Here is a 26,625-nt window from a genome sequence, read left to right as displayed (position 1 = left end):
AAAATCTTGAATTTGTCCCATTATAATTTTGTCTTGAATTGTTGATATTAATACTGTCATATTGTATCCTCTTTGCCTTTTGCTGTTGTATATATGTGTATGTTCACCCAATAGACTATCCCATCATCCTTGGCTTTAGCATTAGTTGGAGGATGTATGGGTGAGGTAAGTCCTGAGTGTCCAATAGAACTAAAAATTGTTGGCTTACTGTCTGGAAAGGGGTGTGTATATATGTGTGCACGTGAGTGCATGCTTGTGTACATGTGTGTCTAAAAGGGTATATGCTTTTTGGGGTGGGGGGAGATATGTTTTTAATATTGACCTTATTGATATGTTGTCAAGGTCGACATTACTTCTGTAGTAAAGTTTTTCCTTTTGGATGCACAAACATATTTTAAAAAGTCTCATTGACTTCTGGTTAATTTTTTTCTTACCAGATTCTGGTATTATTAAAGAGCGGAAGGGAGGAAGGACATAAAACAATCATGCTTTCTAAACTAAAAAAAAGTGTGTGTAAATTTTCTTCTAGCTTGTTCTGGTTATTCTGTGGTTTTCTCATCCACATAATACTTAGCCTGGTAGAGGTTGGGGTATCATGAAAATACCGCAGCCTCTCTAGTGTGGGAGTCTTATGCCTGTGGTTCTAGTGAGACTGATGCACTCTGATCTTTTCTGCTGTGTACATGAGAAATAGCTCACAAACACTCGCTGAATGACACATGAGAAGTTTTTTTTTTAAATGGGAGATTTTTTTATGATTCACCTCTATTTTTTTGACTGTTGGATTCTTTTAAAAAATTAACATTTTGTATTTTAAAAACACTTTATAAAATATAAACAACATTCATGGCAATGGATAAGTAGATAAATGTGGAATGTGGAGTGTTTTCTCAGCCTCAGAAAAGGCACACTGTGGGCCCAACTATGCATAGTTTTTGAAACTTTGCCTGGAGCAGTGTGAAGGGGCAGCTGGTGTGGCAGTGTCCTAGGGTCAGGCTCTGCAGTCTGGTAGACTTGAACTTGGATCTTGCTGCTCCCAATAATCAGCTTTATGACCTTGGGCAAGTTACTTCAATATATTTTGTTTCCTTATTTGGAATGTGGGGTTAATAATTGCAGTTAACTCAATAAATGGTGGTTCTTTTCATTACTCCCTGAAAAATCTCACCTGAGCTCATTCCATTTTTGTCCTTTATAACTAGATAAATAGCAGTCTTCCTGATCTTTTTCTTTCCAATTAATACATGCTCTTGTAGGCTTTTTATAGAACTGAGATCTTCAAAAGATTGTTTGCCCCTAGCCTTTTGCCCCCAGGGAGATAAGTGGTATCTCTATTTTTTATTGATTAAAAATTAATTCTTGAGGGCCTAGGCTAAGCACAGGGAGATGAGAAGATGAGGAAGATAAAGAGGCTCAAAATACTGTGTGGAAACTCTATTAATGGATAATACAAAGTAATAAGTGCTGTGATAGAGGAGTTTACAAGGTGCTGAACCAGTCTGGGGCTGAGGAGTCGGTGAAGGTTTTCTGTGTTTTTTGTAGGCTGGGCTGCTGCTGCTTTTTTTAAAATTAAGATGAGAGTCACACAACAGAAGTCATTTTAAAGTGAACAATTCCATGGCATATAATATAGTAACAGTATTGTGTTAGCACCATCTCTGGTTCCCTATCTTTTTCATCACTCCAGAAGAAAACCCTGTACCCATTAAGCAGTTGCTTTCCAGCTCTTCTCACCTACCCCTTGGCAGCCCCAACCACCAGTCTGCAGGATGAGCCTCTTCATCTGAAGCTAAAAGAAGTGGGTAGGAGTGATCCAGGAAAGGAAGACATTCCTTTCAGAGGGAACAGCAAGAACAGAGGCATGAAGGGAAGAAATGTTGGAGTTGGGGGAAGGGGCAGTTGGATTGTCAGCTCAGCTTTTTGCCACCAAAATAATCAGCAAGGGATTGAAGGGGAGCTAGTCAGGAAGGGCGGTTGGGGCTAAATCTTGGAATGGCTTAAAATAGGCCAGTTGTTAGTGTTGGACTTTGTCCTGTGTACGCAGAAGTGGCGAATCATATGATCACAGGTGTTTTATTAGATGGATTACTGTGTAGCTGTGTTCAGGATGGATTTGAGGGGGTCTGTCTTAGAGGTGGGCAGATTGTCTATGAGTCTACTACCATAGGATAGGCAAGGATTAGTGAGGGCCTGAATCATAACAGTGCTGGATGGGACAGAGAAGAGAGAATACGTTAGAGAAACATGGGTTGTCTGAGACCAGAGAAGCTGTGACTTGCCAGTCATACAGTTAACTTGCCTTGAGCAAGTCCCACTAAGCCCCCTGCCCCTGATGATGCAGTGTGGGGAAGGTACAGTCCCAGACTGGAGGTAGTAACTCTCAAGGTGGGAGTGGAGGGGTGGCTGGAGAGAATGCCATCTCCATCTTCCTGTATCCTAACATCTTAGCCTTGTTTTAAAGTACACTGATTCATAGTTTGGATGAATAGTTCAAAGTTCTGATGATATTGTTTGAAAAATACTTTTGAAAGCTTAACATGCTATGTTAGTAAAACATTATAAGCACATTATAAGCACACATTGTTTATAATAATCATTATAAGCAATTTGTATAATTCTTATAAGCATTATAAGAACCCTCAATTTAGAGCATTTTGCTAGCCGTGGAAGACATTACTCTTGTATTTGATAGAGTTGAAGCTATAGTTGGTATTTTTTTTTTTTTTTGGCCTCACTGCGTCACATTATAGTTAGTATTTTATATTTACCACTGTATGAGCTTATCATTCCATGATATCATTCATATCTATCAGTGTACTCTTCCCACCGGTTAATACAGATAGGCAGGATCTGGCTTATTTTGCTGGGAACAAATCTTTGGAATTCTGTTGTGGAACATACTATATCTACTTGTATTGATATATCTGCCATTGTATAAATTATAATTACTTTGAGACTGAAAATTTCAGTTCCGCTCATATTTGTCAGACTTTCTTTCTTGGGCTTAAAACTTCTGTTGTTTGCCCTCATTTTCTTCTCTCACTCTCAGGAACTGCTCTCCAGTCCCTTGCAGATTGCCCCACCTTGGACCCCACTGTCAGTCTATCAGTAGCCTATTGGTAATGGTTAGCCCATTAGTAGCTGAGATTTACAAAGACTTGTCTTCTCTGTTCAGAGGAGTGAAGTTCCTGAAGGCTAACATACATATTTATTGTCTATTACGTTATGCTTTCATTCAACACATATTTATTTAGTACTTTCTTTGTGCCAGATTTGGTTTGGTTTGGTTTGGTTCCTTCCTTCTCCCTTCCTCTTTGCTTTTCCTCCCCTTTGCTTTTTTTTTTTTTGGCTAGATTTCTGTGGTGGGCATGACTGTCTCATACCAAAGTCAGTTGGCTGAATCCCTCTGAGATGCGCTGCTACCCTGATCCCTGGGTTGTATCTTTAGTCGTCGTTTTCCTTAATGAACCTTGGGTGGAATAGCCTAAGAGCCAGGTTTTCATTTGGCCGGTTTACTCCTCTGCTCTTTAGAGCAAGAATCAGACTGGAGTTTTGTACTATAGAAGCTGTCACTGGTGTTAGGGTTCTTCACGTCTGGTTTACCCAGTCATTATGATTTGGCACTAACCTTTATTTCTATAGCCATGCTTTGCCTTTTGGTGTAGAAAATTGGCTCCAAAAGGTGATGATTTTGCAAAAACATGTCTTACATGTCTTTTTTTTTTTTTTTAACTAGGGGAAAGTTCAGTTCCCTTTTTAATGTAACTAATTTTTAAATTCATATAATTTGATTTTCTTAATGAGTTTTAAAATAGCCCTTCACTTTATCTCTGTAATTTGTTTAAATATTAGATTTTTAAAAAGCATTTTAGGATTAGAAAGGACCTTAAAGTTTGACTGTTATCCACAGTTAGAATACATTTTCTATTGTGACAGAGAGGTAGTGGGCAGAATTCTAAAAATGGCTTTCCCTAATTTCCCACCTTAATCCCCAGGACTTTGAATTTGATGAGATATTATGCCCATGGTTATGTCTGTTACATGGCAAATGAGATTTTGCAGATGTAGTTTAAGGTTACTAACAACTGGACTTTGAGTTAGACAATAGGGAGTTTAACCAGGTGACCTATTCTAATCACATGAGAATTAAAAAACAGATTTTTCTCTGGCTCACAGCAGAATTGGAAAGCAGAGAGATCTGAAGGACAGGAAGGACTTGGTATGTTGTTGCTGGCTTGAGGATGGATGGGGCCATGTGTGAACGAATGCAAGAGGCCTTGAAGAGCTGAGAGAGAGGCTCTGTGCTGACAGCCACCAAGGAAACAGAGTCCTTGACCTACAGCTTCAGGGAACGGAATTCTACCAATAACCTGAATGAACCGGAAGTGAATTCTTCCCAGACGAGAACCCAGCCTGGCTGGCATCTTGATTTTGGCCTTGAGAGACCCTAAGTAAAAAACCCAGTCAACCCCACTGGACTTGACCTGTGAACTCATAAATAAGTTTCGTTTTTAAGCCTCTAAGTTTGTAGTAATTTTTTTTACACAGCAGTAGAACAATGTAAGACTTTTGCCATAGTCTTATTTTGCTATATAAATGAATTCTATGGAAGAAATGGAAATCTTATAAGTGAAAGAAATCAGAATAAAAAATATAGGTACAACTTGATAATAGTCATATAAAAATTCACATGGGAAAAGACCAGCAGGGGAATACACAAAGGTGATCATCGTTATGGATTATGAAGGTTTTATGTTTCACTTCTTTGTTATGATTTTAATTTTTATAATTAAAATAGATTTATATTAATATAATTTTAATACACTTATTTATGAAAACTAACAGCTTAATTTTATTTGGGGATTTACTACTGGGAACATGTAAGTCCATAGGCCTCAAAGACTCTTGCTGGCAAGTGTTACATGTAAAAAGCTTCTGAGTGGTTTCCCTTGCCTTAATTATTGAATGTATATAATTAAGAAAATTGGTAGAAAGAGCCCATTGGCAATAAGCTAAAACCCCTATATTCCTTAGCATTCACCCCATCACTGATTTGCTGAGGAAGTAGCCTTTGCTGTCCTGTGTTGTTGAGGGGAACACATAGGCCTGCACAGTTTTGGAAAAGAGATTCTGTGTAGGGGTCATGAGGTGGCCGTTGAAAAGATAGATTTAAATTGCTTACATGTGGCCTTTAAAATAAAGATGTGAAAGGACTTGTACCAAACATTACTGGTCTCCAAGGCACTTAAAGTGATCTAGCCTTAATAACTGGCATTATTGCAGGGGGTTGGGCAAGGTAAGCTTTGTTATCAGAACTCTTTCTCTGCACAGTTGAGGAAATGGAACAGCAGTTTTCCTAATTGCTTAGATCTAATAGCATTCCTGCTGTTGAACTGTTTTGATAGTGTGGGAAAGGGTGAGTCACAAAAGAGGAAGGAACTATACTTAGGACCCTTGACAAACACTTCTGGGCGTGGTGGTGTGTTTGGGTCTACTCCTGAGACAAAAAAGTGTCTCGTTTTATGTAATGAGACTATCATGTAGGGTTTTTCTTGTCAGTGATTCTAACTTTTAAGATAAATTTCCTTTGTCTGCTCCTCAGTAGCGTTGAAGACCATAAGTAGGAAAAGAATAGTATTGCATCATGAAGATGAACTCCTACCCTATAGTTATTTTTGGATTGAAACTGATTTATTAAAACTAATTTTGCTAACCACAAGGTATACTATTGCTTTTCAGTGTTTCTAGTTGATAACACTGATTCAGTTAAATGGTGATAATTGGGAAAAGATGTTGAAAATGATAACATTTCCATTGAAAGTGTGAATACACATGCTTAAAAATTATAAACCACTTATAAACGCAAGGCCAACTTTATAAAGGACAATCTTGGAGTTCCTGAAATGCCCCTTTTTTTTCCCCCAACCTTCAAAATTTAGGTGTTCCAGTTGTATCCATGTGGGTGACTCTTTCTGCTGGATTCCCCAGTTCCTTGTTTGGTACCATCAGACTGACAGTCTAGGCAGGCCCTGTGGTTCTTTGAGGGCTCTCAGAAATAAGGAGAAAGGTATAAGTGCCAAGGCTCAGGACAGGACAGAACTTGGAGATGCGGAAATCAGGGTGCTGTTTCCTGCTGTTAAGTGCAATCCCTGCTGAACCGGAGGTAAGATTAAAACAGCAGTTGCTTTCCTCACATTTTAGCTTATTACCTGGCCATTAGGATGAGCCCTTCCTTAAATTTGGTGTCCTTAGCACTTTACTCCCCTTACCCTGGTCCCAGCCCTGCTCATTGGTGCATCACTGGGTTAGCAAGTTATCCCATTTTCTTTTCTCTGAAGGAGAAATTATTAGATTTTTGCCCAGAGAATCCAAAAGGAGGGTCTTTAAGTTGGTTCTTGTATATATGACTTCACTTGGCCAATGCTATCACAGATATGTATATGAATATAAGTTAGAAGATATTTAGTTTATGCATTTGAAGTAGTTTGGCTTGTATGTAGCATTTCCAGAACATAAATATTGTGAGAACAGTTTAGATCAATAAATATTTCGTGACTGTGACTGCAAGGTCTTCCAGTATGCCCAGGAATGTTCTGATTTGTTATTTTCTTCCTTCTTTTATTGAGACTTTGTACTCCTGTAATTTATGACAGAGGTTTGCATGGTGTGTTTCATCTTTGTAATTGCTGTTAGAGTGAGGGGTGGAAATGGGATGTATATTGCCATTGCCTTGAAATGGGGAGAGAGAGGATTGGACATGAACTGTAGTTTTGAGACAGAATTTTACCTTTGGAGATTGGGAGAGAAATATCACCATTTCTTGGTATTTATTTGTTGTAAAATATAAATAATAAACCAATCTGGGATTTATTTATGCACCATACTAAATCCTAGTGAAAGTGAAGTGGGTCAGTCATGTCCGACTCTTTGTGACCCCATGGACCATAGCCTACCAGGATCCTCTGTCCATGGGATTTTCCAGGCAAGAGTACTGCAGTGGGTTGCCAAATCCTAGAGGTAGTACTATTAGTTTAGTTGAACTTCTGATAATTAACTTCTTTCATATTGATTGCCGAAATATGGTTGTGTTTTTGGTTAAATTAGCAGGAATCTTACGTATTATCAGTGAAATTTTGAATTTTTAATATGTAAACTGTTAAGAATTTGGTATACATTTTATATATCTGTAAATAAAGTTTACCTTTTAGACTCATTTGAATGGCCTTTTAAAGTAAAATTAGGTTATATTGGCAGGAATAAGACCAAGTTGTCCATACTTTATTTCATTCCTTTTTAGCAGTGGTTCACAGCTATGAGTGGTTTCTGTTCCCTGAGAGATATTTGGCAATATCTAGAGACACTTTTCGGAGAAGGCAATGGCACCCCACTCCAGTACTTTTGCCTGGAAAATCCCATGGACAGTGGGCTGCAGTCCATGGGGTCGCTAAGAGTTGGGCACGACTGAGCGACTTCACTTTGACTTTTCACTTTCATGCATTGGAGAAGGAAATGGCAACCCACTCCAGTGTTCTTGCCTGGAGAATCCCAGGGACAGTGGAGTCTAGTGGGCTGCTGTCTATGGGGTTGCACAGAGTCAGACACGACTGAAGCGACTTAGCAGCAGAGACACTTTTGGTTACTACAACGTGGGAGTGTACCACTGGTGTGTAGTGGGTAGATGCCAGGGAGCCATGCTGCTAAGCATCCTAGAGTGCATAGGACACACCCTTCACAACAGATACTTACTTGGCGCAGAGTTTCAATAGTGCCAAGGTTGAGAAAGCATGCTTTATAGGATTTATAGCAACACATAGTTTATATCATCCTGTGTATATTTTATTCTCCTCACCCCCACATCTTAGATGAACCAGCGTTTTGAAATCGTGCTCTTGTCAGGCGTGATGTGTGGTAGACTGATTACAAAATGGTTCCATTCTCTACCCTTCCCCGTATCCATAGTCTTTGCAATGTGACTTGGCCTGTTTCCCTGCTTCTTGAATATAGGTTGTACAAGCGCCTTGCTTTGCACAGTGTTGTGCCTAGGTCTCAAAAGGCCTTTTATGGCTTCTGTTTTCTCTTGTGATCAAGCCCACACTTGCCTGGCTAGACTGCTGGTTACTAGTTGCTCCTATTGTCCCAGAAGGCATCTCAGCAATCACCAGACATGGGAAAGAGGCCATCCCAGTCCAGCCAGCCAGGCCATTTGACGGTAGACACAGGCATTGCTGAGATTACCCAGCCTCACCAGCACAGCAGAACTGCCCCGCTGACATGTAGACTCATGAGCAATAATATTAATTCATGGTAGCTATTTTAAGTCTCTGTCTGGTTTTGCAGCAGTGGAAAACTGATAAATTATCATAGTAAGCTTTTTGAAGGGAATGAATGTATCTGCTTTTTCTTCTAATTATTAATAATTCTAGGCAGATGTCTTGTTTAAAAGCCTTGAGATGCAATTGTATTTGTTTTCTTTGTAATTTAAAAACAGGGAGACCATTAAAATTGAAGTGAGGTGAGCAAAGGGGAGAAAGTGGAAGGAAATTTTGTCAGTGATCTCTTGCAGGTACAGATCATGGGTAAGGATTTTGGATTGTATTTGGATCCCAATCTAAAAAGTCCAGTAGGCCAATTCTTCTGTTTGTTTGTTTGCTTTTTACAAAACATCCCACAGTTTGAATTGTCTTGATTGTTTCCTAATATCACTTTCAGGTTAAATATTTGAGAATACTAACTACTGCCTCCAGTAATAGCAAAGGAGTGATATGATCTGACTTCGATTTTAAAAAATATTCTGACTACTGTGTAGAGTGTAAACTGTAGCTTACAAGTAGTCAAGGGGCACAGATAGAGTGGGGAGGCCAATTCATAGATTATCGTCATAGTCCACAGTGATGCAGAAACTAAAAAAAACACAAAACTCCCGAGCAAAACCATAACATGTGCATGTGCTCAGTGGCTCAGTTGGTTCCAACTGTTGGTGACCCCATTGACTGGAGCCCATCAGGCTCTTCTGTCTGTGGGATTTTCCAGGCAAGAATATTGGAGTGGGTTGCCATTTCCTCCGCCACAGGATCTTCCTGACCCAGGAATTGAACTTGCATCTCTTGTGTCTCTTGCATCGGCAGGTGGATTCTTTACTACTGTGCCAGTTCTTCTTATTGCCATTAATTAATAGAAATCAATTTTATTGTAGGCTATTTAAAATGTTTTCTGTATTTTCCATATACTCTCACTTGAGAAATAATGAAATGTTTAAAAATTGGCCTTTTAAAATAATAAACTCATGGGTTTATTTAAAAGCTCATCTTTCCTCCAAACGTTAAAGAGAAAGATGAGAATGGAATAACAAACTATAAAATGTGTGAGGCTGTGTTATATCTATATTGTTAGAAAAGTCTAAGCAAATTTTTTATTGTAAGAGTGAACCTCTGAGTTTGGCTTGCTTTGTATTTAAGTACTATGACTGAACTTGTTCTTTTTAAAAGAAATTCTTTCATTTTTAAGGAAAAGGCTGTGATTGAAGTACAAAAGATATTCTTAAAAAGAATTGAACCATCTCGTATTTAACAAAATAATTATATTGTATAAATACATATAAGTAAGTAGATTTAGCAAGTGTTTTTGAATATAGGAAAAAAATACTGTGCAAGTTTAAAACTGAATAAAACTTATTAGGAAGAATGTAATAAAGTTTAAGATTTTTACCTCAAGAGAATACAGGTTTTTTTTAATCTTTAATGTGTATGTTTTATATAAGACTTCAGATGAAATAGCTTGCTCTTCTTGATTTGTTCACAGTATGAAAGTGGTCCCCAAAAAGGGTCCTGCTGCACTCCAAAGGGATAGACAGTCTTCTCAGTCTCACACTCTGAGCCCTGATAGCTGCCTATTCAGATTTGTTTCCCAGCTTTGAACAGTAGTGATTTTAAAGCACCGCAGCTGTGCTAGATCTTAGATCTCCGCCTCATTAAACATCCTTGAAATTCAGAAAAATATGGTGATGAATATGAGCCACCCTTGTACCTCTCACAGTGCCTGAGAGGATCACTGGGCAACATGTGAGAACCAGTGACCTGAAACTCTTACTGCTCACAGCGCCTAGCCCTGCCGTTAGCAAAGTCATGAGCTTTGTCACTGTCAACTGAGAGGTTATAAACGTAAACATTTATTAACTCCAACTGGAATAATCACTGCAATAGAAGTAACTACAATCCTTTGTTAAGATGAGAGTAAAGATACTGAACTTTAAGCTCCATAATTTCATAAGTACAGAGTATTATTTGAAATCTGTTGAGTATGCCACTATTTTATTAAAATCAATACAAAATATCCCAATTCCAATTGTATAGTGAAATACAGTTAGAATAGTTTGCTATAATTTCATTATAAAATAATACTTAAATCATACTAATTTGAAAACTACTTATTCATGCTAAATTCAAATTATTCTTCATATGCAGTTACATGACTGATGTAAAATATGTGAAAAATTCAAAATTGCTAGTAAGAGTTATTAAATATTTCCAAAACATGAAGACTATAATTAAACTAATTATCCAATTTAGAAATCTGCCAGGGCTTCCATGGTGGCTCAGACGGTAAAGAATCTGCCTGCAGTGCAGGAGACCTGAATTCGATCCCTGTGTGGGGAAGGTCTCTTGGAGGAGGGAATGGCTGCTCACCCCAGTGTTCTTGCCTAGAGAATCCCATGGATAGAGGACGCTGACAGGCTACAGTCCATGGTGTCACAAAGAGTCGGACGTGACTAACACTTTCACTTTCAGTGAACGTCCAGACCCCAAACCAGGCATGTTTCCCATAAAGGTACCTTCCAGTACAATATTAATGTTATAATCCCTAACGTTAAACTCTAAAATCAATTCACAGTACTCAAAATAACAAAAACACCAATGGAAGCATTTGTTATTCATTCCTTTTTAAAAACTTTGTTTTCTCTGATTATAGAAAATTGTAATCCTTAGAGATTAACATTTAGATTGTGAAATCATCATATTTACATATATGTGACATGTCAAGATATCCAAGATATATTTATTCTGTGAAAAAAGTAAGTTGGAGGATAGCCTATTAGTATAATCCTAGTTTGGTTAGTTGGAGAAGGAAATGGCAACCCACTCCAGTGTTCTTGCCTGGAGAATCCCATGGACAGAGAAGCATGGTAGGCTGCAGTCCATGGGGTCGCACAGAGTCGGACATGACTGAAGCGACTTAGCAGCAGTTTGGTTAGTAGAGAATTTTTTTTTTAATTGGAAAAATATATACTAAATTCTTTATTAAACTCTTAAAAGTAGTTTCCTATATTTAAGGAGTACAGGAATATGGGGTTCTCAAAGATACTCCTGCACCACACTTTAAGAGGTGGGTTAGATTTGGTATCATTCTGTGTGTTGAATAAACTCACGTACCAGGTTATTTTGATGCTGATGGCTTACCTGCTACATACAGCTCAGCTTGCAGGGCTGAACTGCTCTATGGAGTGAGTATCTTAGGTGGTAGAGGACAAAGGAAAAAAAACAGTCAGCAAAGGGACCCTATTTTCAAAGAGAAACTCCTCTTCTTGATTCACTTCAGGACTTCTTTGAAAAATTTTTCTGAACCACCATCTGAGATTGCTGTCCACATCAAGTAGAAGTTCTAGAACAGTTTGAGGGTATTTAGTAATTAAAACTTAAATGTTTCTACCTTACATATATTTGGAGTTTTTAGTTTTTGAGAACATTTTCTGTTATTTTCATTTTAATCAATTTAATCTGAGCAGGATGGGAAAGTGTGTTAGAAAAGAAGATGTTTCTACCATGATGAAATATTTCACATAATTTATAAATAGATTGCCAATATAAATTAATCTGCTCTGTGGACAGTAAAGTTCAGAAGAAATATCTATTTAAAAGGGAACCAATCAGTTTTATAGTACTTCATATTATTTATATGTGATGCAGTATCAGATAATTTCAAAGTAATCTGTTTTGATTATGTGCATTTTCTAATTGTTGTATAATCATTGTTTATGTAGTAAAAGGAGAAACTAAGGATATTGTGCTTTCTTAAATAGTATTTTTACCATTTTAGAAACATAAATATTAACTTTCCTTTTGTTGGTTGTTCCCCCCCACCTCCAAACGTTGGGGAGGAGAGGGAGACCTCTTCTTTTTGTAGTCCTTTCTCTATACTGGCTTGTTGTTCTTTAGTCACTAAGTCGTGTCTGGCTCTCGCCACCCCATGGACTGTAGCTTGTCAGGCTGCTCTATCCATGGGATTTCCCAGGCAAGAATACTGGAGTGGGTTGCTGTTTCCTTCTCCAGGGGGATCTTCCCAACCCAGGGATTGAACTTCTGTTTCCTGCATCAGCGGGTGGATTCTTCACCACTGAGCCACCAGGAAAGTTGTAATGTTGGCTCTGTCTAAAAACCATGTGTGTGTATTCAACACATAATCTAAAAAAGTACAATTCAGTCCGTAAGCAAAAGCTGCTTATTTTCCTAACCTTCTTATACCTAAACACACAGTCTTCTGCTTAAAATGAAGGAAATTTGGACTTTAAGGTGGAAGCAAAGAAAGCATGTCCATGGCTGACTGAGTGGAAGACATGCATGGACTAGAATTGAACAATGTACGTGGCAGAGCTTTGGTAGGCAGCTTCACTCAGACCTCTTCTTGAGTTTTCTGGAGCAGAATTGATGCCAGGTTCACCCTAGTTCCAGACTTGTAGAGCTCAGCTCAGCTGTCATTTTCTGTGAGATTGCTCTTCCAGCTCTTTGTTTATATAGCTTTATGATAAATCCAGTTTTTCTTAAGGCTACTGAATGGGTGTTTTTTTCTTGCAAGTAAAGAAGCTTGAATAAAACAATATTCATTGTAGAAAATACAGAAAATATAAAGAATTCAGGTCTTCTCTAATCCCACATTCCATAGTTGTTAACTGTTTTGCTATTTCCTTTCATTATTTTTCTGAATGTTTATTCCTTAAAATTGTGGTCTTACAACCTAGATTAATGTTTGCATGCCTTTTCAGTGTACTGAGCTCTCTGATCTTATTTCTACTTCAGATGAAAATTAAAGCCAAGTGAAACGAGAATTGGAGAGACTAGTAGGTATGTACTTTTAAAACCTGAATTTTGGAGAGATTTAGTTTTATTTTTAAAAGAGCAGCAAAGAGGATGCTTCTAAGCTAGTGAGAAAATCGTTGCTATTTTCAGTTTTTACAGATTTCCTCAGTGTTGCTCATACATGTCTTGTAAAAGTTTGAATTTCAAGTTTTGTTAAGGGAGACCCAGTTTCCTCTTGTCAGGGGAAGCCTTTTTGTCACCTTGATAAATTCACATTAGGCTTGTTTGAGCAGAAGCTCAATCTTGATTGGATTCGAAGATGCTGAGTTACACTGAAAGTTCACTGAAGTATTAAATGTCATCTTATTGTATTATAAGAAGTAAGCAGCTGACTAGTGGGCTGGATACTTCATCCAGTCTTTCCCTATAGGGAAGCAAGTTGATCAGAAGCTTTCTTGGTGAAGGCAGTATCAGAAGAGTGGGAATGAGTCATACCGTTCCAATGTTTGAAGCCACCATTGTGTTTTGATGACTTGGTGTCCTGTCATCTTCCCTGGTTTGTTCTTGCAAGGTCAGTACCTGAATTTCTGAAACTTTCCCTCTTAATGCACCTCTCCTTTTGTTCCAGTTTGTTCACAGTGACTTTAGTTGTGCCTCTCACTCTTGATTCCTATTTTTTGGTTAAATGACAACATAGGAAAGGCATGGTTGAGCCTGATCACGGCCCATCCACCTCTGTGGAGACTGTGGTGCATTAAGAGATCTATCACCAGAGATCCTCCTCAAGGCTGAAAGTCCATCAAGAAAGTTGAAGGATTTCCTTTTCAAACATGGAGGAGGGAGATTTACCAGAATTTGTTGGCTATCTCCCTCCTGTCACAACCATCAGCAGCAAATGTTCCCTGTAACAATTAAAATCACATGTTTTTCTCACATTTTGGACTACTGCTTTATTTTCAGGGAGGTCTGTGGACATCTTTGGTCTAAAGGAAAGAGGGCCAAGACTGACTTATCTATATTTGCCATGGGAGTGGCCACATATAATGCTAATTATTTACCATTCCTGAACTGGATGATCCCCCAACAGCTTGATTCTATTTTATATATATGAGCTTATTTTAAAATTTGATTTTCCCTAACGTAACAAGGAAATAATTTTTAATTTTCTATATGTCATAATGCAGCTTTGGAGTCATAAAAGTGAAAAGTGAAAGTTGCTCTGTCATGTGCGACTCTTTACAGTCCATGGAATTCTCCAGGCCAGAATACTGGAGTGGGTAGCTGTTCCCTTCTCCAGGGGATCTTCCCAACCCTGGGATCAAACCACCAGGGAAGCCTATTTTGGAGTCATAGGATCTGCTAAAATCATCAATAAAGAGAAAAATCTATCCAACACATCTGTCAAATGAGTTTATCAGATATTCTGTCAAATAAGATTTGAGTCTAGGAGGTGTGTTGCAAACATTGCTTTGTTTGGTTGGGGCTTTCCTTGTTGAGGAAAAGCCGTTTGGGGCAAAACTTATATACTTGGGAACGTTTACTATATAAGGAAGGAGTTAAATCTATGGAAAGGTCACACTCTTTAAGGCAATTGGAGGTAGGTGTTGGTTTAAAATAGTGCAATATACATACTCGGAGAAGGCAATGGCACCCCACTCCAGTATTCTTGCCTGGAAAACCCCACGGACAGAGGAGCCTGGTAGGCTGCCATCCATGGGGTCGCTAAGAGTCGGACACGACTGAGCGACCTCACTTTCACTTTTCACTTTCATGCATTGGAGAAGGAAATGGCAACCCACTCCAGTGTTCTTGCCTGGAGAACCCCAGGGACGGGGGAGCCTGGTGGGCTTCCGTCTATGGGGTCGCACAGAGTCGGACATGACTGAAGCGACTTAGCAGCAGCAGCAGCAGCAGCAGCAATATACATATTTCTGGAAGAAACCATGAAGCACAGCTTTTAGCTGGTTATTGCTAGCTCAACTAATTTGCCAAGCACAAATCCCCTTGAAAAGTAAAACTCTAATACAGTGTAAAACACTCAATTTTAGACAGATTTTCAATTGAATATTTGTTACAAAAGCAAGCCACAGACATTAATTGAAAAATCATAAGTATTAAAGGATTATCATATATTTAGGTTTCTGTGTTCTTAAAAATTCTTCTCTTTGAAGTGTACACCTTAGTTAAAGATATTTCTGTGTATTATTGTCTAACTTCATGAACAGGCTTTATGAGCAGCCTGCCTGAGAAGTTATACAAAGGAAAATATCCATAATGTTGTTTTACATTTATATGGCCACCTTTCTGTGTGAAGTAGTCAGGCTGAGAAAGAATTCTTTGATTTCAGTATTTGTTAATTAAGTTTATTCAGTCACTCAACAGATACTTAAGTGCCTACTCTATGCAGCCAAGTGGCAAGGCTGTGAGGGTGCAGAATACTACTCCCTGATCTTGAGGAACTTGTAGACAGACAAGGGCGGGTCAGGAGGCAGTATTACAGGGCTAACACATTTAAATATACAGTTACAGCTCTGTGTGGTAATACGTAATAGGGATAATACATAATAGGGAAGGTCTGACTTGGTCTGGGAAGGCAGAGCAAGTGTCTCTGCAAAAGCTGAACTGAGATCTAAAAAAATGAGTTATTGTTAAGCAGCATCGAGGAAGGAAATGCTGTAATTAGGTACTCTGTGAAGGAACCTGGTACTTTTGAAGAACTTCACTATGAAAAGAGATTGGAGGACTGAAGGGAGAGTATCCAAGTTCAAGATTACACTCCAGAAGTTAGAAGGGGCCAGACCATGAAGAATCTTAGCGATCATTTTAAGGAATTTGATCTTGAGAGCAGTGGGAAGTAGCGGAGAGTAAGTACAGTACGTTTACATTTTAAAAGTTAATCTATTTGAATTTGATAACTGTATAGTATTAATAGTTCTTTAGAGGGTATGTTGTCTAATCCCGACTTAACCCCTTGGTGGTGGTGGTGATGGTAATAGCAGTAATACTTAACTGCCATGTATCTTGCGTTTAGTCTATTGATTCTAATTTTTATAACTAATTGGGTGGTTATAAATGCTAAATGATATTAGCTTCATTTTACAGATGAGGATACTGAAACTCTGAAGGGATAAATAATTTGACCAAGGTCATTAGCAAATAAGTTATCAAGCTGGGAACTTGCTGGGAACTCAGTCGAGGATTTTCTGATGCTAAATCCCTGTTGGCTAATAGGAGCACACTCAGTAATAGGCCATTGTACTCTTTCTGGCCAAATTATACATTCAAACAAGTTGTCAAAGATGTTTTTAATAATGATAAATGAGTGCTTCTCTGAGACTGAGTTAGTTTTTAAACAAAATGAATAATAATAAAAAGCTTCTCTTAGTGTCCAGCAGAGGGAGCCAGAAAGACTGGTATTTGAATACAGTGGAGTTCTCCAAGTTAGGAATATTCATTTACAAGCAATTCTGTTGAACTCATATTAAAAATAACCATGTAAATGAAATATGTGTATTTTGATTTAAAAGTAAATGTTTATGTATTGAAAATGAGGAAGGATGTGTAACAAAATGTAAAGTTGTTATTATCTCTTTAATTGTGGTTTTGCTAGGTTGTCTTTTCTGCTTTTCTTGAATTTATATCAGTCTTGTATAATTTGTCTACCCTTTTCTTGAGTTTATATTAGTTTTGTATAACTTGTGTGTTATATGATAAAAATAGCTGTCATTTTTTGTTTATATGGGTGAGATAAGAGCTATTAAATGGTTCATCAAGTGTTTTAAATGCTCTTCTAATCTAAAATGCATCGCCAGTCATTTTCTTGCATTGTTGATTTGCTTGGGAAATCTTTTTCATATTAACTAGGTAAATTTAGGCCATTACTTAACCTGAATCTTCAAAATTTTGAGTTACTATAATCTACATTTAAGAAAATATATTCAGTAGAAATAAAAGATGTATTATTTTAGATTCTTGGTTGTCATATTAATAGGGACATCTTAGAATATAAAAGAAAAAATTCATTCTGAATAATATGTTTAATATGATTTGGATTTAGAACTGAGCTCATGGCATCACCTTTCTCTTGCATCCATTTTGTAGAAATGTAAAAAGTTTAAAACCAAGATAACTCTTCTATGGACTGATGACTAGATAATCTTTGCCCTTTTTTTGACAGATTGGTATACAAAAACATTGAAATTTAGAATTAGAGAGTCTTGAATTTGAATTTTTACTCTGTCATTTGGTAGCTGTTTTACGTTGGCAAGTTACTGAATGTCTCTAATTTTCTTTCTCTTTACATGGAAAATGAAGATGGTAAATAAAAGTCTTTTTGCTCAAGTTGAGGATTATGTGAAGGGAATGTGAAGTGCTTATTATTAATAATAAATGTTAACTTATCGGGTTTGCAACTTTAATTCTTTTTTTGCTGCAACCTCACTTCCAACAACTGAACTGAACTGATTTATTCTTTATGGACTCTATATTTACTCATACCCCCAGCTGCTAGAGAAATACACATCTTTCACTAACTGTGCTAGCCTATAATCATAGGTATCCTGCCCTGTATTCAGCTACTAAAGTAATAGCTTCGCATCACAGAATCCCTCCACCTTTTTTTTTTTTTACCTTTTGCTTCATTTGATTTCTTTGTTAATCAACTTGGCTATAGAAATAGATAACTCCCAGATTTCGGTGGCTTATAATCAAATTATCTTACACAAAGACTTCGGGCTGCCTGTGCAGAGTGGCCCTGTTCCATGTGTTTTCAGTCTAAGACCCAGACTGAAGGAGCAGCCTCTGTCTGGACTTGCAATTTGCATGGTATTGAGAGCTCAGAGGGCTGACTGAAACTTGTGATAGCCCTTAAAGCTTCGGTTCAGGTGTGGAGTGCCTCATGACTGCCAAAACATGTCACATGATTAGGTTCAAAGTCAGTGAGGCACAGGGACAAATATTGTTCCCACTGGAGGGTATAGGCAAGTTAGAATTAATGAGCAGGGATATAGAGCCTTTTCCAAGGATGGGTATGGTAAAGAGTGAACAGTAATGTAATCTGCCACAATCTCGCCTCTTGATTACAAATATTAACTTTCTTCCTTTCTGCGTACTAGATTTATTTATCCTTTCCTCAGGAAAAATAGCTCATGAATTTCTTCCAATCATATTAAAGTCTTGAAGCACATTAAAATTTCTACATCATTTCTGTATGTAGATTTTCTTGATCCAGAGACAAGTCATCTTCTACCCTCTGTCTCCCCAGTGTACAATGATGGAGCAGGGATAGGCTGTCCACAGTAAACCCATTTGTTAAGAAAGGGGGAGAATGGAGGCACACAGCAATCACTGTGCTGTGCTTAGTCGCTCAGTTGTGTCCAACTCTTTGCAACCCCATGGACTGCAACCTGCCAGGCTCCTCTGTCCATGGGGATTCTCCAGACAAGAATACTAGAGTGGGTTGCCATGCCCTCCTCCAGGGAATTTTCCCAATCCAGGAATCAAACCCAGGTCTCCTGCATTCCAGGCAGATTCTTTACTGTCTGAGCCACCAGGGAAGCCCAAGAATACTGGAGTGGGTAGCCTATGCCTTCTCCAAGGGATCTTCCCAACCCAGGAATCAAACCGGGGTTTCCTGCATTGCAGGCAAATTCTTTACCAACTGAGCTACCAGGAAGCCATAGCAACACATTCTTAGAATTGCCAGGGTACAGCAATCACTGGATCCTAGCAATTGTAAGAATGTGAGTGTGTGTATGTGTGTGTGTGTGCGTGTGTGTGTGTGTGTGCGCGCGCGCTTGCTTGCGTGTGTCACGCATGCTCAGTAGCTCAGTCATGTCTGACTCTCTGAGACCTCATGGACTATAGCCCACCGGGCTCTTCTGCCCATGGGATTTCCCAGAAAGAGTACTGGAGTGGGTTGCCATTTCCTTCTCTAGGGGATCTTCCTGACCCAGGGATTGAACCCACATCTCTTGTGTCTCCTGCATTGGCAGGTGGATTCTTTACCACTGTACCACCTGGGCAGCCCCAGTTATAAGAATATTCTTGGGTAAATACAGTGAGGCCTCCTTTTCTTCACACTAGGGGATGCTCCTTGACTAGGCCCTGGTTGTGCTCCTGTGTGAGGCTCCCTAGGTCATCATTTTCTGTGGCCGTTGGCTGTGCCGTCTGTGAAGTGTTTCCTTTAATATACTCATCCATATTGGAACAGAGTGTTGGAGGGTATACCCTTCTCAGCTGGGGAATGGGTAAATGGTGAGCAGCTTTCCTGGCCAGCTTCTCACCTGTAGAAATGTGGGGACCCATGATGATCTAGGAGAGTAATAGGTCTGTTAACTCAGGCTAGGGATTGTTTTGGAAGTTGTCTTTTGTCTTTTTATCTATTTGATTTCAGTCAGATCCATGTGCTATGAACTAATCCTCAATTCCTTGAGAAATGCATTTTTCTCTAGACATCAGTACAATTATCTTGAGCTTATCAGGCTTCTCTGGCACCACATCCTTAGTCTCTTCCTGTGGGGAGTTACCCTCCAAGCCATTTTGTTCCACTGAAAGAGTTTACTGGGTGAAAGGAAAACATTTGTTTCCTTTACTCACAACTCACTGAATAGTTTTGTATTCCCAAGTATGTGTGGGTTTTTCCCACACCACGCAGTTCTCTCTGGATACCAGCTGGGTGTCCTATACTATAACTCAGTGTTGGCACTACCCAGAACTAGCTCAGACCTCACAGTTTCAGGGATCAGTCATGGAACTATAGATGCTCCTCTCCCACTTGGTGGCTCTGGTTAGTTCACGGGGTCGCAGAAGAGTCAGACACAACTTAGCAGCTAAACAACAGCAACATTAAGGTAATAATGACCTTAAATTTTAAAAAGGATACTCTGATTTTTGTATGTTATCCAAAACTCTGTAAGAAAGTTGTGGTAGACAGTATAATTATTTCAGATTATCCAATCCCCTGCTTCCTTGAAGATGATCATATATGTGTCTGTGTGTGTGTGTGTATAATATATATCCCCACGTGTATGACTTTTGCATATCTCACAAAGACTAGACCTCCCACGGTTATTGATTTGGGGACTGCTCATGTCATATGCTTTGGCCAAATTTGGGCCAGCCTTCTTGTTTCAATACTTTATCAAAAGAATGCCCTTCCTATAAGGGTTGTTCTTTCAGCCTTGGTTTTGGAGGGGCGTCTCAGGCTATTTCTACAGAGCTGACCCACAGTCTACAACATAATGTTAATAGGATATACAAGTTTGTTATTTTGAGAAACCACTGAAATTCGGAGGTAATTATTACAACAAAATGAACACTGCAGGAACTGGAACCAGAAGTAGGGTGCTACCTTCAGTACCAGTACCACCAAAAATAATAAAAATATGTGATGTAGGCATGGAGGCCAGGGGGTGGGACAGCAAGGAAACTGTAAGTGCAAACCACATAATGTAGTGGTAAACAAAAAGGTTAGGTGTAAAATATTAGACAACTTAGTGAAAAGACTGGAATTGTGATTGGCATCTAAAGTGGGAGTATGTAAAAGTAAAGTGTTAGTTGCTCAGTAATGTTCAACTCGTTGCGACCCATGGGCTGTAGCCAGCCAGGCTCTGTCCAGAGGATTCTCCAGGCAAGAATACTGGAGTGGGTAGCTATTCCCTTCTCCTGGGGATCTTCTCAACCCAGGGATCAAATCCGGGTCTCCTGCATTACAGGTGGATTCTTTACCACTGAGCCACCAGGAAAACCCCATTATTGAATCAGGTAGGGTTCTCCAGAGAAATAGAATAGAAGATACTTATATATCTCTATCTCAAAGATATCTGTATCTAAGAGAGAGATACTTATTTACTTTAAGGAATTAGCCTACGTGAATATGGGATTGAAAAATCTGATGTAAGGCAGGCCAGCAGACTGGGAACTCAGGCAGGACTTCTGTGTTACAGCCATGAGGCAGGATTGCTTATTCTCTGGAAATTTTCAGATTTTGCTCTTTAGGTTTTCAAGTGATTGGATGAGGCCCTACCCCACATTATCAAGGGTTATCTCCTTTACCTCCTTTACCTGATTTCAGATGTTAATTACATCTACAAAATACCTTCATAGCAACATCTAGACTCATGTGCTGTTTTGAAGAGAGTGGAATATGAATACAGAAAGTACATTCTAATAAATCTCATGATAAGGCAGCAAACAAATTAGTTTGATCACAACTAATAAACTAGATGTATTTTGGCTGAAGATGTTTGAGCATCTAAAACAGTGGTTGGCAACTGTGGCCCACTGCTTGTTTTTTTATAAATGAAGTTTTATTGTAACACAGCAATACTTATTTTTTGTATATTGTCTGTGGCTGTTTTCATTCTGCAGTGACAGTTGAACAGTTATAAGAGAAACTGCATGGCTTGCAAACCCTGAAGTACTTACCATCTAGCCCTGTATAGAAAGTGCTTGCCAGTGCTTAAAGAGTACATAGAAATGCTGCTTGTGGTTCTTCTCTGTTATGGTTCATTCCTAGTTCAATATTTCCCTTCAAGTATGAATGTATACTTACTAAACGTTACAGTAGCAATGTTTTGTTGTTGAAAGCCACAGATTTTACTAGTTTCATAAAATTTAATAATTTCTTAATTTTTCTTTGCATGGACATTCAAATTTTCTCTTAGATCACTTGCTGAATTCAGTTTTTATGGATAAAATATATATGAATGCTGTTAGTTTTTAAATGAACACTTGTGTATCTTTGGGAATGAAGAGAAAGTACTTTTTGTACAAAATTTGGTCAGCTTCATATTATTACAGTTGCAGAATTCATTGTTTGTCTCTATTTTCCTTCTTTTAAGATGGTAAAAAGGTATATTTCTATGCCCAGCTCATCCCCCTTTTTTTAGATAATGGATTAAAAAAAAGTAAGCTATTTTTTAATTTGCTTCTTTATCTATAAAATGGAATCAGACTACAAGATACATTTGTTTGCCAGCCAAATAATAAGTTGCAGCTTTAGTAGGTAGAGAGAGTCTAGGTCCTGGATTCAGACAGCCCTTGGTTTAAATGTAGTGGTTTGAAACAACAGCTATTTTACTTGCTGCTGACTCCATAGGTCAGCAGTTTGGGCTGGGTTCCGCTGCTTGGTTGTTCCACTGGTCTTGTCTGGGATTACTCATGTGGCTGCCAAGTCATCTGGTAGTGCCTCTAAGGCTGGGTGGTCTAAGTTGGCCACGCTAATGTGTCTGGCAGTTTTTGCTAGATTGCATGACTGGGTGGTTGGGCTCTTCCTCTCGTAAGATCTCTCATGCTCTAGGAGGCTAGCTTGCTTACACTGTGTCAGCAGCAGCCCCAGAGGGGAAGCTGCAAGGTCTCTTGAGACTTAGATTCAAAGTTCTACAAGATCACTTCTGCCACAGTTCAACTTGTCAAGTCCAGCCCAGATTTAAGGGATGAGGAAATAAATGCCATCTTTTGATGAGAATCATGGCAAAGTCATATTGCAAAGGATGGGTTTACAGGAGAGGAGGGAATTAATAGTAGCTGCCCAAGCTAACACCATCAGTTGCTTAGTTCCTTTATGCCCCGTTTGGAAAGTAGAAATAACAATGTGACTTAGAGAGTTTTTCTTATAGTGTAACAATTATGTCTGTAAAGCACTTCGAAGTATTTCTTAAAGATTTTTGAAATTGAATCTTTATTTTAAATGCTGTGTTTTATTATTGTATGCTTAAATATCATCAGAGTAGTCATTCGTCCTCATTATTAATTTTGTCATGTATTTTTAATGAAGAGAAACATATTAAGACTCATTGGGAACAAATCCTGTGTAAAATAACTGTGCAGGAAGAGTTAGGCATATGTGTAGAACTATTATCTTTTTCATAGTTAAAAAGAAAAGCAGTTAACTTCTAATGTGTTTGTAAAAACATGTATTTTCTTATGACCCTCTGTCTACATATCTTTGTATTTCCAACTTTCAATTTTAAAAATACTGGCTAGTAGGGTAAGATTTATTATCAGTTTAATTCTCGAAGGGTCTTTTTAGTTCTAGCAAACATATTTTTATTTAGCTGTTTCTCTGCAAAGCCAAGAATAAATAGAAAACCAAAGAAACAAAAATATCTCTTTATTTTTCACTGTAGTCAAGTAGCATCAGAGGCTCTTTTATAAGTGTATCTGTTTTGCTTTTTACTTCATCAAGAATAAACATAGAATGTTTCCTAAATCTGTCCTGTTTTCAGACATTAGCAGAAATGTTTGTTAAAACTTACCAGAAGTATTACTGTGTTCTTTGGTGTGTGTAAGGTGGGGTAGGAGGCATAATAGACCCTTCTTGGTTTTTACCTTTATACTGAATAAAATTCACTCATGACACTTAGATGTTAGAACTAATTTGAATACATTTTTCTCTAAAATTTTCTCGGGAGAAATTTTTCTCCCAAATAACCAGTTGCTTAGCATTTTAAAGGGGATCTTAAATAAGATCTTTTATATCCAGCCTAAGAGCTCTATTCTTGTATGATACACATTTATAATTTGTTGTGTTCAAGATCTGTGTATATATTTACTTTAGAATTTGACGCTTCTTCTGTTACCAGAAGAATGTTAAAATAAAACAGGAAGGGTGAAATATGTAATATTATGAAAAAAATGATACATATTAAAATTGGAGAGGCAATTTCCTATCTATTTTAAACAACCTGTTTTGGGCCCCTAGACAGCTCTAATAAAGGAGCAAATACCTGCAATAGTTCGTGGTAGACAGTCTGGTATTTATACGACAGACTAGAATAGAATCAAACGGAGTGGTCAGGAAATCTTATCAAGGCAGTGCTGAGTCTTTTAGACTGTAGTTTGTTTAAAGTTATTTTATTTATTTATTTATTTTTAAAATTTTATAGCATCTTCAGTATTTAAGATGTTAGATTTGTTATTTAAGTAATAATAATAATTATTGTTGATTTTTCTTGACATTTTTATGTAGAGAAATTCAGGAAAGCAGGATTTAGCCTGTTAATGTCTTGGTCAGAAAAATGGTTGACAGGATAAATTTTCCCCTTCCTCTAATTGTTCCAGTGAGTCCTGACTAAATAGTGCTTTCAGATGACATAGTGGAAGACTTGAGTAGATAAGATGGGGCCTAATTAAATAAGGAAAAGGAAAAATCAGAAAGGGAAGAGAGCCTGGCATCTAGGAGAAAGATAGTGGATGCACAGCTTTTGTTTTCCTGTTTTATTTTAACATTCTCTTTTTTTTTTTCTTTTTCTGTTATGTAAGATCTAACTTGCTGTTATATAAGAAAGAAGAGTAAATAACCTTTGGACTAAATGGAATGGGGGAAATATTTCTAACTATCATCAATCCAGTGAACTGTAGAACAGTTCTTAATTGTGCAGCCTAATCTTCAAGGAATGTTTATGCTTCATGAGCTTTGCTTTCTGCTGTTCGCTCCATTTTCAGTTGGGGCTTGTCTTGGGTTTAGTAATGAGAATGGTAATAATTGTAGTGTACTGTGGAAGCCTTAAACTCATTGAGTTATGTACTTTAAATATGTACTGCTTTTTACATGTCAATTATACTTTAATAAAGTGGTTTAAAAAAGAGAGAATTTGGCTGTCTTATTCACTTCTATATCTCTGGTGCCATGCCTGACATATATTAGGTGCTTCGTTGAAGTTTGTGCATGCAAATATGGAAGTTTTTATTTTTTTGATGTAAAGGACATCTAAGTTTCTGAGGCTTAAATTTTTAAAAGATACTTGCTTTTTACATCAAAGATTTATTTTCAGATGATTTGAGAAGTTGAAATTTCTTAATTAGTAGAAACCAGTGGACAGGTCTAACAAAAGAATTCTCTAATCATTCTGCAGCTAACTGCAATTGCCTTATACAGAATCCCATAATCTCCCAGTGACTCAGTTTCTGCATATATAATATGAGAATCAGTTAGCATTTCAATATGAGGAGGCTGAAGGAGGTAGTGGGGATAACACTATTCAGGGATTTGTAGACATGAGCATAGCTTGGTGTGCTACAGTCCATGAGGTTGCAAAGAGTCAGACATGACTAAGCAACTGAACAACAACAGGACATGAAGGAATTTGTTTTTCTCCTCCAAGAATAGGAAACTACTGAAAGATTTTCAGTGAGGTGGCAGAGGGCGTTTGAAAGGGAGTGGTGGTGGTGTGATTTGGTGTGCATTCTGAAAATCCCTTTGGCTACAGTGTGGAGAATACAAGGGAAGGGGCTGGAATGAATCTGGACAGACTGTTTAGGAAATTAATGCAGTAATCCTGGTGAAGGATGGTGCTGACTTGAAGTAGGGTGATGTTGATTGACATGGAGCTGAGCAGTTGGATTTGAATAATGGGGAGGTACTCATCTCACACGCTGGTAAAGTAATGCTCAAAATTCTCCAAGCCAGGCTTCAGCAATACGTGAATCGTGAACTTCCTGATGTTCAAGCTGGTTTTAGAAAAGGCAGAGAAACCTGAGATCAAATTGCCAACATCCCCTGGATCATCAAAAAAGCAAGAGAGTTCCAGAAAAACATCTATTTCTGCTTTATTGACTATGCCAAAGCCTTTGACTGTGTGGATCACAAGAAACTGTGGAAAATTCTGAAAGAGATGGGAATACCAGACCACCTGACCAGCCTCTTGAGAAACCTATATGCAGGTCAGGAAGCAACAGTTAGAACTGGACACGGAATAACAGACTGGTTCCAAACAGGAAAAGGAGTACGTCAAGGCTGTATACTGTCACCCTGCTTATTTAACTTATATGCAGAGTACATCGTAAGAAACTCTGGGCTGGAAGAAGCACAAGCTGGAATCAAGATGGCTGGGAGAAATATCAATAACCTCAGATATGCAGATGACACCACCCTTATGGCAGAAAGTGAAGAGGAACTCAAAAGCCTCTTGATAAAAGTGAAAGAAGAGAGTGAAAAAGTTGGCTTAAGGCTCAACATTCAGAAAACTAAGATCATGGTATCTGGCCCCATCACTTCATGGGAAATAGATGGGGAAACAGTGGAAACAGTGTCAGACTTTATTTTTTTGGGCTCCAAAATCACTGCAGATGGTGACTGCAGCCATGAAATTAAAAGACGCTTACTCCTTGGAAGGAAAGTTATGACCAACCTAGATAGCATTTTGAAAAGCAGAGACGTTATTTTGCCAACAAAGGTCCGTCTAGTCAAGGCTATGGTTTTTCCAGTGGTCATGTATGGATGTGAGAGTTGGACTGTGAAGAAAGCTGAGCGCCGAAGAATTGGTGCTTTTGAACTGTGGTGTTGGAGAAGACTCTTGAGAGTCCCTTGAACTTCAAGGAGATCCAACCAGTCCATTCTAAAGGTGATCAGTCCTGGGTGTTCTTTGGAAGGAATGATGCTAAAGTTGAAACTCCAGTACTTTGGCCACCTCATGCGAAGAGTTGACTCATTGGAAAAGACTCTGATGCTGGGAGGGATTGGGGGCAGGAGAAGGGGACAACAGAGGATGAGATGGCTGGATGGCATCACCGACTCGATGGACGTGAGTCTGAGTGAACTCCGGGAGTTGGTGAT

The 26,625-nt window shown here is 38.3% G+C and overlaps 1 protein-coding gene across 1 annotated transcript in view; it reads left to right on the top strand.

The window, feature by feature from the left end:
* The window catches only part of UACA (uveal autoantigen with coiled-coil domains and ankyrin repeats), an 85,671-nt gene that overhangs the window by 8,212 nt on the left and 50,834 nt on the right, over nucleotides 1-26,625 (top strand). The window lies entirely within an intron of this gene.

Source organism: Bos taurus, chromosome 10 (assembly GCF_002263795.3).
Source record: "Bos taurus isolate L1 Dominette 01449 registration number 42190680 breed Hereford chromosome 10, ARS-UCD2.0, whole genome shotgun sequence".
Taxonomy (NCBI): Eukaryota; Metazoa; Chordata; class Mammalia; order Artiodactyla; family Bovidae; genus Bos; species Bos taurus.
Note: the sequence above shows the minus strand (reverse complement) of the source record. Positions and strands in the feature narration are given on the sequence as shown.